Below are 13,240 nucleotides of genomic sequence, written 5' to 3'. Positions count from 1 at the left end.
TTTTAAGAGTGTCCAAACTTTTGACTGTTGTGTATGTTATGTAATAGTCACATTCTCAGAAGTAGAGCTGCATGGGGTGTATGTGAGTAAGAGCAAAAATAAATTAATAGTATAAATAAATATAATCTATTGCAAGAACATTTTAAGCTCAAGAGTCCCAGCATCTGCTGACAACTGAAAATGTTAGAGAACATATTTCTCTGTTATTAAATGACTCTTTATGGAGCATTTGTTCTGTTATCTATATGTATAAGTCAGTGTGTAGCTAGTCCACATGGATTTTCTTGACACTATTTTTTTGTGTTGACATATTTCCCATTGCTTCTAGAGGTTTAGGTGGAAAATTATATTGAATCAGCCTGTTTATTGTTGCCAAACGAAATTGTTTGCATCACAATTTTATTAATTTAATTTAATAATTGTTTATATTTGATTTTATTTCATTAATTTTTTTTTTTTTTTAAATATCTGCTAAAAGCACATTTTGTCAAAAGTCTAGCATATAGATGGCCACAAAGCTAACACACATGGACTAAAAGCCATAAAACTCTAATTTAGATTTCCTGTAGTCTTTCATGTAATCTTGTTCTGCACTCAGCGTCTGAACAGGTCACTCACTGTCCACTCTGACTGCAGTCCACACGCTTTGATGTTCTGTCTGTGTGTTTGTTTCTGAACAGATACATTCAGCTGGTTCCCTCCACAGCTTTAATGTAGAGGATTCTAAGAAGAAGAAATGACCAGACAAAAGCGCCTGTGAGACACTGCTTCATTTGACGAGTGGTGCTGTGATGGTCACGCTTCAAAACACCACTTTATGTGTGTGTGTGTTTTCTCCTTTCAAATCTTACATTTCATGAGAAAGACCACAGGGAATTGAAAACATACTGAGGGCCCTTAGGCTGATCACATGTTCTCTTCCTATCATAAACGGGAAGCAGTAACGCTGGAAGGAAACTCATTTAGCATGTGGATATCATGCACTCATTAGAACACACAGTCAAAAATAATTTTGCAGCTTGCTTAATTTACGTAATTAAAGTGAGCTAATACATCACAATTCATGGAGATTTTGTCACAATTTAATTTAATTGAGTGCAATCCATTATTTGTAAAATAAAAGTTTACTTAAATCCATTCACATTAGGACCACATGAATAATTTCTGCTGGTGTTTTCAGCATTTCCAATATTCTTTTACAAAAATTGTGTACATTTATAACACTAAAGTTTGTATTATATTACCTTGCCATTTCAGCTGAGGGAGTGACAGCAAATTTGACATTGTTCTCACTTCTGACTACTGTAATCAATAATTCAATATTTTTTTTTTACTTTTTGGAAAGTCATAGAAACACTATATCATGGATTATTTATTTTTGGTATTGGCTTAAATGGTAACATAAACATTTGATTTGTTGTAGTTATCATTCACCATATAAACTATAGAACTTTATGCAACTATGATGACTTTTGAAACTTGGAAATGTGAGAAGGGGCCATTATTTGCATTAAAAAAACATGTTGCTGGTCCAGATATCAGCTAGTATCCTCTTCATGGAAATCTGATCTCATAGTTACCCGATAATAAAAATCCATGAAGTCTGATGTAAATACCAAATCCTTGGTTGGTCTAATTTGATATGTCTAATTTTATTGCATTTATTCTATTCTGTTAGGTTTCCACTTCACAAGGTTCACAGTTTAATTTAATGTCAGGAAAACCCATTTCCAACGTGTGGAAGTGCTGTCCACAATTGAATTAAGTTCAGCCGAAGAATTCTTCTTTCGAGTGCATCTTCAGTTGGTGTCATAACAGTAAATCAGGATTATATCAGTTTCCATCTGACAAACTCCATCTGATGATATTGGCCGGAGTCTCTGTGTGTTACAAAACCATGAGGGATTGTGGGAGGACATCTTGATCCGGTAGATTCTGCCTGTTTAGGAAAATCATTTTCTTTTGAGAACTCTATGTTTCACCTCTCCTCCACTTTGAACTAATCACTGGCAAAAGACTGATGAGGGCTGAATTAATGCCCGTAATGAAGCCATTAGCGTAATTATAACCATGGCAATCAGCCCGTGTTTTGACAAAAAAAAAATTTCCCAACTTGGCGGAAAACACCTTCGTGCTGCACACAAGTGCTCTTAAATCTGCCACATGTCCTTTCCTCTCTGAAATACACCCACACACGCACACACGCATACACACCCTCATCACAGATACAAGCACTGTACTGTCAGTCTCCAGGGGGTTTATGCTCCGGTGGATTCTCTCTCTCTCCCCTCTGTCTTCTTTGCAGTGAGTGCTCTCTGCCCCATCAGGACTTCCTGAGTGGGAGGAAGGTGTATGTGCCAGATTCTAAGTGCATTAGAGAGATTTTGCCTCCAAGGCTTCGACCAGGAACAGCCACGCCCGACCTCCACCTTTACGGAATGAAAGACAAAGAGAGTAAAAGAGGCAAAATAGTACCAGCCTTGAGGGAAACAGATCTTTTTTTTGTTGTTGTTTTTTGTTAGTGCCTGTTTATTGGTCACTATATTAAAGTTAACTAAAATACATAATTGCAGGAAAGTAAAAGGGATGACTTGCAACACCTGTTGCATTAGTTACTGTATATTACTTGCAAAGTTCCTCATTTGTAAGCCATTTTGCATAAATGTGTCTGCTAAATGAATGCACATTATGCAATCTTGCTGGAGGACCATGGGCATTACTAAATGCCTAATTTTCATCATATAGTTGAGTTGCATAATATATAGTCTGATTATTAGAGATTTTATTGTATTAGAGATTAAATAGCATTAATAATAACACTAAAAATAATAATATAATAAAAAAATCAAGAAACAATATCTAATATATAATAATTATTTTTGATAATGATATAAATCATTGCATTAATTATTATTTTAAATGTGCATGCTCATTTCCTTTTACTATTTTTACATTTAGATTACATTTGTCGTTGTCTAGTGCTTAATTAAAGTTAATCTTAAACACTAACAATTCCTTAGCACTCTTACAAGCAAATTTTACAATGAATTTCCATTTTTTCTCTCTGTACGTTAATTTTGTAATGCCTCAAATCACCTGTAACATTTAAAATGACTGGCTTTAAGGGTTTTATTTTTTATTTAATTACACAAAATATTATTTTAATGTTTATATATATATATATATATATATATATATATATATATATATATATATATATATAGAGAGAGAGAGAGAGAGAGAGAGAGAGAGAGAGAATTTTTATCATGCTTTTATTGATTAACTTAAAAAAATAATTATCTGTCTCATCAGTATCAGCCATTATTATAAATATGGCGTGGTTGTAAGCTTTACATATTTGTGTCTGTCTGGGTTTTGCTATTAATATGCTATTTGTTATTATTATAACAGCTAATGACTTTAATGAACAACCTCATTGTTTGTTGTTTATTTTAGGGTTAGTTGTAGTTAGTCTATAGTTATCATAATTAGCATATATTAGGAACAAGCCTCCACGAGGGTGTATATACAGGGTTGTACATGTATGCGTTCAGGGCAGAGGACCAATGAAGTGCGAACACGAATAGCTCTTTAGGAGTGAGCTGGTGTGTGTGATGCGCTGTGTTGCCTACAGTCCTGCCAATTAGCCTGTTTACGTCTTTAAAAAGCTCTTTTAAGGCACATTAAACATGCACATTTCACCACATGGCTGTGTGGCTCTGAGGTTAATGAATTTTCTCTTTAGCAAGGCACCAGAAATTAACAAGTGGATCTCGAGATGGCAGCCTGAGAGAGGTTTTTATGTGTAAACAAATGCCATCTGAATCCTCCTGTCCACGCACACACACACAAACTTATGCATAAGCAGTCTCGCTTAAAGGAGCGTTTCTTTCCTTAGATCACAGTGGGGGGTCCGTTTATTCACCGTGACGAGTTTGAGTCGGAAAAGGGACTTAGTAAACAGTCACGAAAGCACCTGATCCTTCTCCCCATTCCCCACCTCAAAAACCTCCTGATGGGTTTGCTCGTATCTGAAGTGTCATTTCAGATTCTGTATCTCTATTTCTGAAGATCTTGGCTGGATGACTGACAGATTAAAAAAACCTGCACTCTGTGGAGGTTTTTGAATGAAATTATGTGAATTATGGTCATCTTTTTGTGTTAAAAAGTAGAGGAGATGGTTTGGGTTGTTGGGCTTGTGGTGTAAAAAATGCCAGAGGCTTAGCTCATGAATATTGATTAGGTTACGCACAAATAATTTGACATGATCTTATACTGTTTAGTGCTTATACTGTTTAGTTTGCCAAACCTTTTTGCCAGCCAAACTCTTTTGATGTAAAAGATTTACTTGAAGGAATTTTAAGTGATTAGTTAATTTATCAACAAATTAACAGTTTGTTCACAGTTTGCTGGTGTCGGTTAAATGGTCATGTGACATGCAGGTAAATAAATGTATTTAAAATGTACATTTACATGGTTTAATTACTAGCTTTTCACCAACTGACAAACTCTCTGAAGTTGCTCAAGAAACCCAGTTTGGGAAGCCCTGGTTTAGAGCATGTGGTGTATTGATCCAGAAATCAGATCTGAAGTGATCAAAACCAAAAGGATTTATGATAAGAAAAGTCCAAAAATAATTTAAACAACAATTTCTGTAGCACATGAAGTTATAGTTAATAAAAAAAGTTATTACACAGTGTTTTGAGAGATCGGTCATTCTTTCTAAACAATTCATCATGATACACTTATTCAAAACACTTTAAATTTGATAACTTTACATCTAAATCTGTGATTGCCATCACCCATTGATTGTAAAGTTTTACATGCTGCTTTAGGAGTTCTTGGATTTGATTAAATCTTATTTGTTTTTTTATTTTATAAAACATCCGTGGATGTATTTATTGTATGTCAGTGGATGTATATCAGTCACATTTTATTTGTGATTTCACTAGAACTGGAACTGAAGAATGATAGATGAGAGTGTGTTTATTTCTCACAGGTTGCTCTTTAAGTACTCTGGGGACTTAATGGAGCTCTTAATTATGTTTCACTTAAGTATCAGATAGACACAAATGAAACTGTTGATATTCAGCAGGAGCATAGAGCTATGAAATGAATGTGTAGCATAGCCTTTGATGAGAAGAGAATTTGAGTTCATATTAAAATCTCTGACTTTTGATGACTTTGGTATCTTAGCAACTCTGAGCAGTTTGTGGCATGGTTAAGATCCCCATCTGAACTCTAGAGGAGACATGAGATTACTAGGGTCTGAGGACAAAGATGAGAAGCAGGAGGTCTGAATGTGAAGTGTGTATGTTTCAGACCAAACAGGAATGAATGAATACTAAATTTTTTGCAACTGGTCAGATAAACACCTAATGCTATTTTTTGAACCTATGAGTCACAGTGTTTACTCTTTCGGGTAAATTAACCTAAGAAAGGCTTACTTATAGTTGTCCCTAGGATAAAGTATTTTAACTTACAAAAAAAAAAAAGGAAAACGGGCCTCATAATTCAAAATGTTACAATGTGATCTTTTTGTCTCTGGTGACTTATGTTGCACTTCTCAAATCATTTGATCAGCCTAAACCTAGCTTCATTCTTACAATCAACTACAAGCTCACATTCAGCCATTCAGTTTCCATACAGTCTACAACCAATGGACAGAACCAAGTCCCTGTCCTATTTTGTCTTTACGATAATAAATTTCACTTGGATGTAAGTAACAATATGTAGGAAGAGATCTGTCACTACTAATGTTTCATCACAAAGCAAGAGTGTCCATTTGCTTATCGTTTACGCTCACATTGCAGTGGAGAAGATACAGCTGAGATATTATTCATGAGATACACTTGTGATGTGTATTTCTACCTGTTATCTCTGTTGTATTTACAGTATCTGTGACGTACGTGCTGCAGGTGTGGTCCCGTCACTGCAGAAAGACCTACAGCAGAACAGAGAGAATTGAGAAACAGTTTCATAAGTGGTTCATTCTGGTATTAACGAACAAAGAAATAGACAAAAGATGGAGCAAGAAAGACGAGGAAAAATAATTGTGAATTATATCATTGGCCGTTAAAGCCCTCGGCTAAATACTGGACCAAATCCCTCAAGTTCTCGTCTAAAAAACTCCAACAAATTTGGACTCTAGTAATCTTCAGATTTAATAACCTTAAGCTTCCCTAGTTCTATAAATCTGAGCTTCCAACACCATCCCTTCCTCCTCCTCTACCACCACTACCCTCTTCCTCCTCCTCCCTTTCTTGCTCCCCCTGTGCTCTCCAAGCGGCTGTGCATTTTATCTCTGTAATAACACAAAGCTGCCGTCACAGCCTCCCGTCAGGCAGATAACAGAAATTCCTGCCCATATTTTAATAGCTTCTGGCCGCTATCTCTCGCTCCTAACTCCTAAGGAGCGTGCGCACTCACCTTGGAAGCGCAGCCTGGAGGAGATTCCCCGAGAAACCTGTGACTAGTGTGCTCGCGATCGGAACGCCACCGGAATCTTAATGCCGGGCTCTGCTGTTGCCATAGCGCTGCCTCCAAGTCTTACTGTTTTCTGTAGTGAGTCGTACCTGAGGAGGGCTGAGTTTCGCGACCCTCAGGGGCCGACGGAGAGCGAGACGCTCTTAAGCAGCGCAAACTGGGCAGCCTTTAATGCTTTTACTAAAGACCATGTGATTTCCCTGGAGTCAAAACATATTCAAAATGTCTGTCAGAGGGAGGTGGGATGGATATTGTCAAGTACCATTACAAGATTATTATATGTTCTGTATAATGGTGAAAATGTATGTTATTTTCCAGCTCTGCTGCTGCTATAATGCAGGGAGATTAAAGGAGGAATTCAAATGGCCCTACAGATTTCCAATGCCTAGCTCTTGTTTTGTTTAAAAAAGCACAAAGATGTACACTACGTGTTTTGAAATGTGAGCAAATCTGGAGCACGGACCTGAATGAATATATTATTTTTCATGGCATGAATCCTGCATGTATCCCCCCGACTCTTCACGCCAAATGCATGGGAAACTTCACTGAACATGCTAATTACTTCCCGTTCGGTTTTTGACATGTCACCGGGGATCCGTGCAGCAGAAAGCCAGCTCGTTGTCGCAAACATCTCGGCATAAATTGTTTGGCACAGCCCTGGCAGAAGGCATGTGCGAGGAGTGCAAACATGTCCTGATGACTTTTAATCCTTGTGAGTCAATAGAGAGGTGTTTATTAACTTTCACTTGACGCTGCCAGAAATATCTGACGGGATTATGCATTAGTCCGTACGGGGCGAAAAAATGGGGGAAAGACTGAATTCCAGCACACTAGGAAGGAAGCTGTTGTGGTCTGATAGGACGGATGCCAGCTGGAAAGAATGTGGACTCACACACACACACATACACACTTTCACCTCTTTATGTTGTGGTATTAGAATACAAACTGTAAAGTTACTGTGACAGGAAGCTGATGTCAGCTGGTTGCCTTGCGTTTGTCTTCCCAGGGTGTTTTCGTTTTGCAAGAAAAATACTCAGTTTGTCCTGGCAGATATAAGGTGTCCATGTACAGAGTATTGTATTTACTTCGGATATGAAGTGATCGGGGGGTGGGGGGTATTGTTGAATGGGGTCTGGAGTTCTTGTTCACGATTGTGAACCTGCAGTAGGCATACTCAGGTGAATCCTCAGGTGTTAGTGGCATTAGCTCTCCGTCTGTGCTGCTTAATCTCTGTGGCAGTGAGGATTAAGAGATGTGCTGCGTGGGATTGTGGGATTGAGTTAATGCTGTGTGAGTCAGTGTAAAGATGTGTGTGGCAGCCCTGGTGAGGTGTGTGTGAGGCTGTTTGTGGTGCTTCACAGATTAAAAAAAGTGTTTTTTTCCATTTAAAAGTGAACTTAATTTGAATTGTTTATGTATCAATACCCATATTCACTTTTGTGAACAAATGAGTCTTATGAACTGATTCTTTTTAATGAATCAAACTTTGCAGCTCACTTCTTGAATAAATGTTTCAGCTGATATTTTTTAATGTATCATTTAGAAAGACCAACTCGGGAATTATCATTTGTTACTATCACATGCATATCCATCTCTCTCTTTCTCTCGTTATATATATATATATATATATATATATATATATATATATATATATATATATATAACATATATAATTTCTAGTATAATAGTTTTAAATGCAATTTAAGGTAAATTTTACATGAATATACCAAGTTTGAGGAACTCCTGTGTCGTTTATAGCAACAGTTGAGAGAATTGTTAGAAAATATGACATCAATAACTGTCCAGATCAATTGTAAATGAATCAGCATTAAATCAGAATGTATACTCATACCCACGTTTTCCATATATCCCAGATGTGTATCTACACATGCATGTTTGTATGTATGTGAGTGTGTTAGGTTGTGTATTAGTGTGTGAATGTGCATAGCTGTGTATTTCAGTGTATTGCTTCTGTTTGTGCCTGAGTGTTACTGTGTGGTTTCTGTGTGTGTGTGGTTGTTGTGTAAGAGAGCTGACAGGAGCAGCAGTGGTTGGGATTGAATTAAACAATACCATTCAGAGTGTCTCATAACAGTATGAAATATACAGCATACCTTCAGGGAGCGCTTGGGGTCTTACAGCAGCCTCTCTCCCTCATTTTCCTGCTTTTTGTCTGTGTGTCTGTCTACCACTATCTCTCACTCACTCTCTCTCTCACGCACGCTCGCTCGCTCACTTTCTCACTTTCTCACCTACTATTTCCTCCCAGCTGAATGGATTTACTGTATCTTCACCTCTCTGGGTTTGGTGTAATAAACTCTGGTATGCCGGGCTCCTGGTTGCTGTACGACAGAGAGAGGGTGCGTGATTTGTCTCTTAGAAGCCCGTTGCGGGAAATGTCAGGGACAATCATGTTCAGTAGAGTCATGTTGGGAGAAGTTTAGTCTGTCTGTGAATGTCACTGCGAGGGGGGAAAGCAGGACAGATTCATCCCTGTAGCGATCGAAAGCCCTTTTAAACTTTTGGAGAATTCTCACGGAGCATTAGACGTTCCGGCATCGAGGCTGTGTGTCATGGCACACTGAAAATCCTCCACGCTTTATAGCGATATGCTGCTTTATGTGGTACATTTCACAGCATGGATCTTTAGGACGATACTATTGGGGCGTTATATACTCAGGACTGTGAAACAGCTCTGTTTAAAGAATCTCATTAGTGTGGGATGCCACATTTAACTATGACTTCTACTGCAAAAAAAGGAATTGGATGTTGGGAGAGATGAAGGACACTTGACCTTGGTAATCCATTGCCTGAGGATGTGAAAAGAAGAATGTCTCGCTCTAGTTCCATCCGCCACCTTCTCATATTGATAGAAAGAAGCCAGACCTTTGAGATCTGTAAGACGGATCGGCCTCCACTGACAGCCATCTATCATCGCAGCTGAAATGTGATTAATGGTGTTGAATAAAGGGAAAAAATAGCAGACATTAAAGTTTAGCACACAAATATGGCCCATTAAGTCTTTTTCCAGTTGCATTTATGGCTACCGTAATCCTTTTTAATATGGCAGGAAATCGATGGCTTCATATTGCTAGCCTAGCTTTTCAACACACTCAATCAAATCCACAGAGGATCTGTCGATAGACCTTGGGCTACTCTGTGAGGTTTGTTTAGTGCTCATTGGACATGCCACTGACCACAAACACAAAGATAGATGATTTGTGAGTAAGAACTGATGGATCGCTATGTCCGGTGCGTACTTTTCCACTCTTTATTGTTTTTACTTTCTGTGAAAGGAAATTGTCTTAATATAGAGAGGTCACTGATGGCATTGTATCCTGACATCTGAGTCAATGCCACCACTATAGCTGCTTCTAAAAATGTGAGCAGTTAAATTGCTTTTTTTAATATAGACTGCCATATTCAGTATGATATCCTGTGAGAAAAATGGCTAATGCTTTACAATTAATAGCAAGTTAATGCATTAGGGATCACGTTTTTAATACCACTATTTACTAGTTGCTTATAAGCATGCTGATTATTAACATATTGGCTGATTATTAGTACTTATAAAACACGTATTCTGCATGACTATATTCTACATTCTTAATCATACCAAATACCTAAACTACCTTAACTATTAATAATCAGCAAATTAGTTGTTTATTGAGGCAAAAGTGATAGTTAATGGTTTTTAATAGCATTTTAATAGAATTGGACCTTAACATAAAGTGTAACCTCATTTTTTTATAATTTATCTTGGTTAATGTTAATTTATATTTATACTATTGTTTTTCTGTTAATTCATGTTCATTTTTAATAACTAATACTGAAGTATACCATTTTAAATGTCAGAAATGTGACTAGATGATTAATAATTTACTTAATAGTAGATGTGACTTAGTAATATTATTTCTGTATAACCAGTTAGAAAATTGTATTGCATTTATTCATGTTTAATATCTAGGTTCCCAGATATGTTTTATATTTGAGACCTTAATCACAATGCTATTTTTTATTGATGGGAGACATGTGATCAGTGACTTCAAGCTCATACTTTAATGTTAAGTAGGTTTTTAAGGCTATTAAAATGGTGTCTCTCAGACACCAAACAGAATATGAGAGGTTATAATAAATTCACTGCACTGTGTTAAATGAGTGATTTTATTTCTGTTATAGCCTAGGGAATCAGAGAAACATAGAGAGCCCTTGAGTGTGCACATTTTCCTTCTCTCTCAGAGCAAGGGCAGAATTCAAAGTGGAAGGAATTGTGGTGCTTACCATCTGTAATCTCTCAGAGGGAAGAATCATCTCATGCTATGATTATAGAGAAGGTGAGAATTTCTTTATATGTTCAGATCTCTTAGAGTCGAGAAGAGCATCTCTGTCTCTTTTTCTCACTCTCACGTTCTCCAGTCCTTTCACTCTATCTGTATCCCATTCTCTCCGTCTTGCTTGTGCTCCATTTCTTCTCACGTTCGCTCTTTCCTCTAGTTTTCTAGGCTGGGAGTTTCTTCTAAACCCATAGTGAGACCCTGATTATCTGTATTCAGAATAAGGAAATAAGTCTGTAATTCCAGCAGGGCAGGGTGCTAAAAGACCTAATTTGACAGAACAAGTCCAACCATAAAAAGTCTTTATGTAATCATGTGCAGGATTTAGCATCAAACTAGAAAAAACCTGGAGTAAAGTGGGTTTACTGCATCCCTCTGCAGGAACGAGGATTATTACCGTGGCCCTGTGAGTGAAGCTCGCTGATAAATTCTGTATTAAGATGTTCCAGTATATTGAAATTTCTCCCCCACATGCTGGAGCCGGAGCAAAGAAAGACCATTACAATGGTGAGCAATTTATTTGTCACGATATTTTTTTCTCCCTCTGAAATAAAAAGCTGTATCGCTTATAAGTTTTTTCCCCCCACAAGGCCATTTTCTCCTTGAGGCACTGGATCAGGCGGATGGCGGCTGTTATTTGTCTATGCAGTGAGGCTGAACGAAAGAAGAGCTGTGGTGCTTAAGACTGTTCTAATACCTCCGTTTTCTTGAATAATTACCTCCATCATAGCTGCTGTGATCCACAGTGCCCCGGACTCACAATCCTACTGCTGAAGTCTCTTAAAACAGAGAGACTCAGGTATACCTTGCACAAAACACGCTGGCTGTTAAAGGTACAGTTGGTCCATGAAAAATCATAAGGTTGCTCCTTCGGTTCTGTTGGTCAGTACATTTTATGTCCTCATCATAATCTTAATAATATCATCTTAAGATATTGTATAAAACATTCAACTCACAATATGTAAAAACAGTATTCATTATTTGTGATAATATTTAAATTAATGGTACAATTTTGATGTAGGTGGTAACAGTTGTATTAAAGTGAGTGGAGCGGTTGAAGTGTTGTTACTAAAAACTATTTAAAGTTTTCCTTTATTGAAAGCCTAAACAACTTAAATGAAAATTAGTAATGTTGCCTTGGCAACTAAACTGAAATCAGTTTAGTTACTTAAACTGTAATAAAAATAAATGAAAGCTAAATGAAAAAAAAAAAAACTAATAAAAATTACAAAAGCACATAATGAAATTACTAAAACTGAGAATTTAAATAAAAAGGTAATAAAAATATGAATAAATACTATAATATAAATAACACAAAAATAACACTAGCTTGTGAAAAAAATGTGTGCTGACAGTCACAAAAAGCTACTCATTTAGCTTGGAGGAGACAGAATTGTGAAACCAAACAATATTTTTTGATTTTCATTATGTTGTATTAGTGCTAAAAAGCTCTCTGTCTTTGTTGAGAAAAAGAGAGAGAAATATGTGTTTGTTTCAGTCCATTTTACTAAATGGACTGACACACCGCACACCACGTCCTAATTAAGATTTCTAAACTTGTAAGTAGGAACTTTCCAGGAGGATTTGAGCACAGCCGCAATAACTTTTAACATGGAAAAACACATTTATTAAGAAATATTCCAAGTGTTTCTTCATTTTTTCCTTTAATTTATTCTTGGTAATATTTTTTTTAATTAGTAATTGATTTGTAGTTTCCCCCTGTGTCCTTAATATCACTTTCCATTCTTTAGTTTTTCATAGTAGTATAAAAACAGGTCCTTAATAGCATCATCCTCCAGGAAGTGTCATTATTTTTGATTGGAAAACCACAAAATCAAGTTATAGAAATAGATTAAGTGAATTCTGTGATGTTTTCTTTTTGGAATTACTTAGTTTCTCTCACTCTCTCACTGTACTTTATGTAATTCTTTAATTACAGAAATCTTTGGATAAATATCAAAATGAACAGCGACTTGACACCTCATGTAAATTTCAGTCTCCCATTGAGTAATGGCTAACTTTAGCTCTTCATTCCCATCCTGATAGGTTCCCCACTGCTAAGCATCCTTTTCATTTTCTTGCCATGGTATAAATAATTAAGTTATAATTTATAAAGCTTGACCAGAACATATTTCTAAAAGTCAGGCATATTCATTTACATAGTTCAAAAGGTGTTGCATAGCAGCAGTGACCCCCATAAACATTGCATGTTTGAAAGAAAAGTTGGCCCATGCATCCAGTGTTAAGAAACTAGCAGCATGCTCTTTGATTGGTACATTGAAATGGCTCCAGCTATGCTTTTGGTGTGATGCATTGTTTAGCATTCAAACCTGACCTTCATGAGCCTTTTCATTTACAGTATAATGCAAAAGATCAGATTGAAAATACGGCTCCTTTTTCAGGAACTTGAATGTGTTTGT

The 13,240-nt window shown here is 36.7% G+C and overlaps 2 long non-coding RNA genes across 2 annotated transcripts in view; one reads left to right on the top strand and one right to left on the bottom strand.

The window, feature by feature from the left end:
- Positions 1-12,069, top strand: part of LOC109089496 — a 30,136-nt gene extending 18,067 nt beyond the window's left edge. Inside the window, exons 3-4 of the long non-coding RNA XR_006155407.1 lie at positions 10,726-10,820; positions 11,202-12,069. This is a non-coding gene — a long non-coding RNA (uncharacterized LOC109089496). The remainder of the gene's footprint in view (positions 1-10,725; positions 10,821-11,201) is intronic.
- LOC122138230 lies at positions 1,165-6,739 on the bottom strand. Its single transcript, XR_006155408.1, has 3 exons — positions 6,430-6,739; positions 5,872-5,944; positions 1,165-2,429 (listed from the first exon to the last, which is right to left on the bottom strand). It is a non-coding gene; the product is annotated as an uncharacterized LOC122138230 (long non-coding RNA).
- Positions 12,070-13,240: the final 1,171 nt, after the last annotated feature.

This window comes from Cyprinus carpio, chromosome B8, assembly GCF_018340385.1.
Source record: "Cyprinus carpio isolate SPL01 chromosome B8, ASM1834038v1, whole genome shotgun sequence".
Classification (NCBI taxonomy): Eukaryota; Metazoa; Chordata; class Actinopteri; order Cypriniformes; family Cyprinidae; genus Cyprinus; species Cyprinus carpio.
This window is presented reverse-complemented; position numbering and strand designations above follow the sequence as displayed.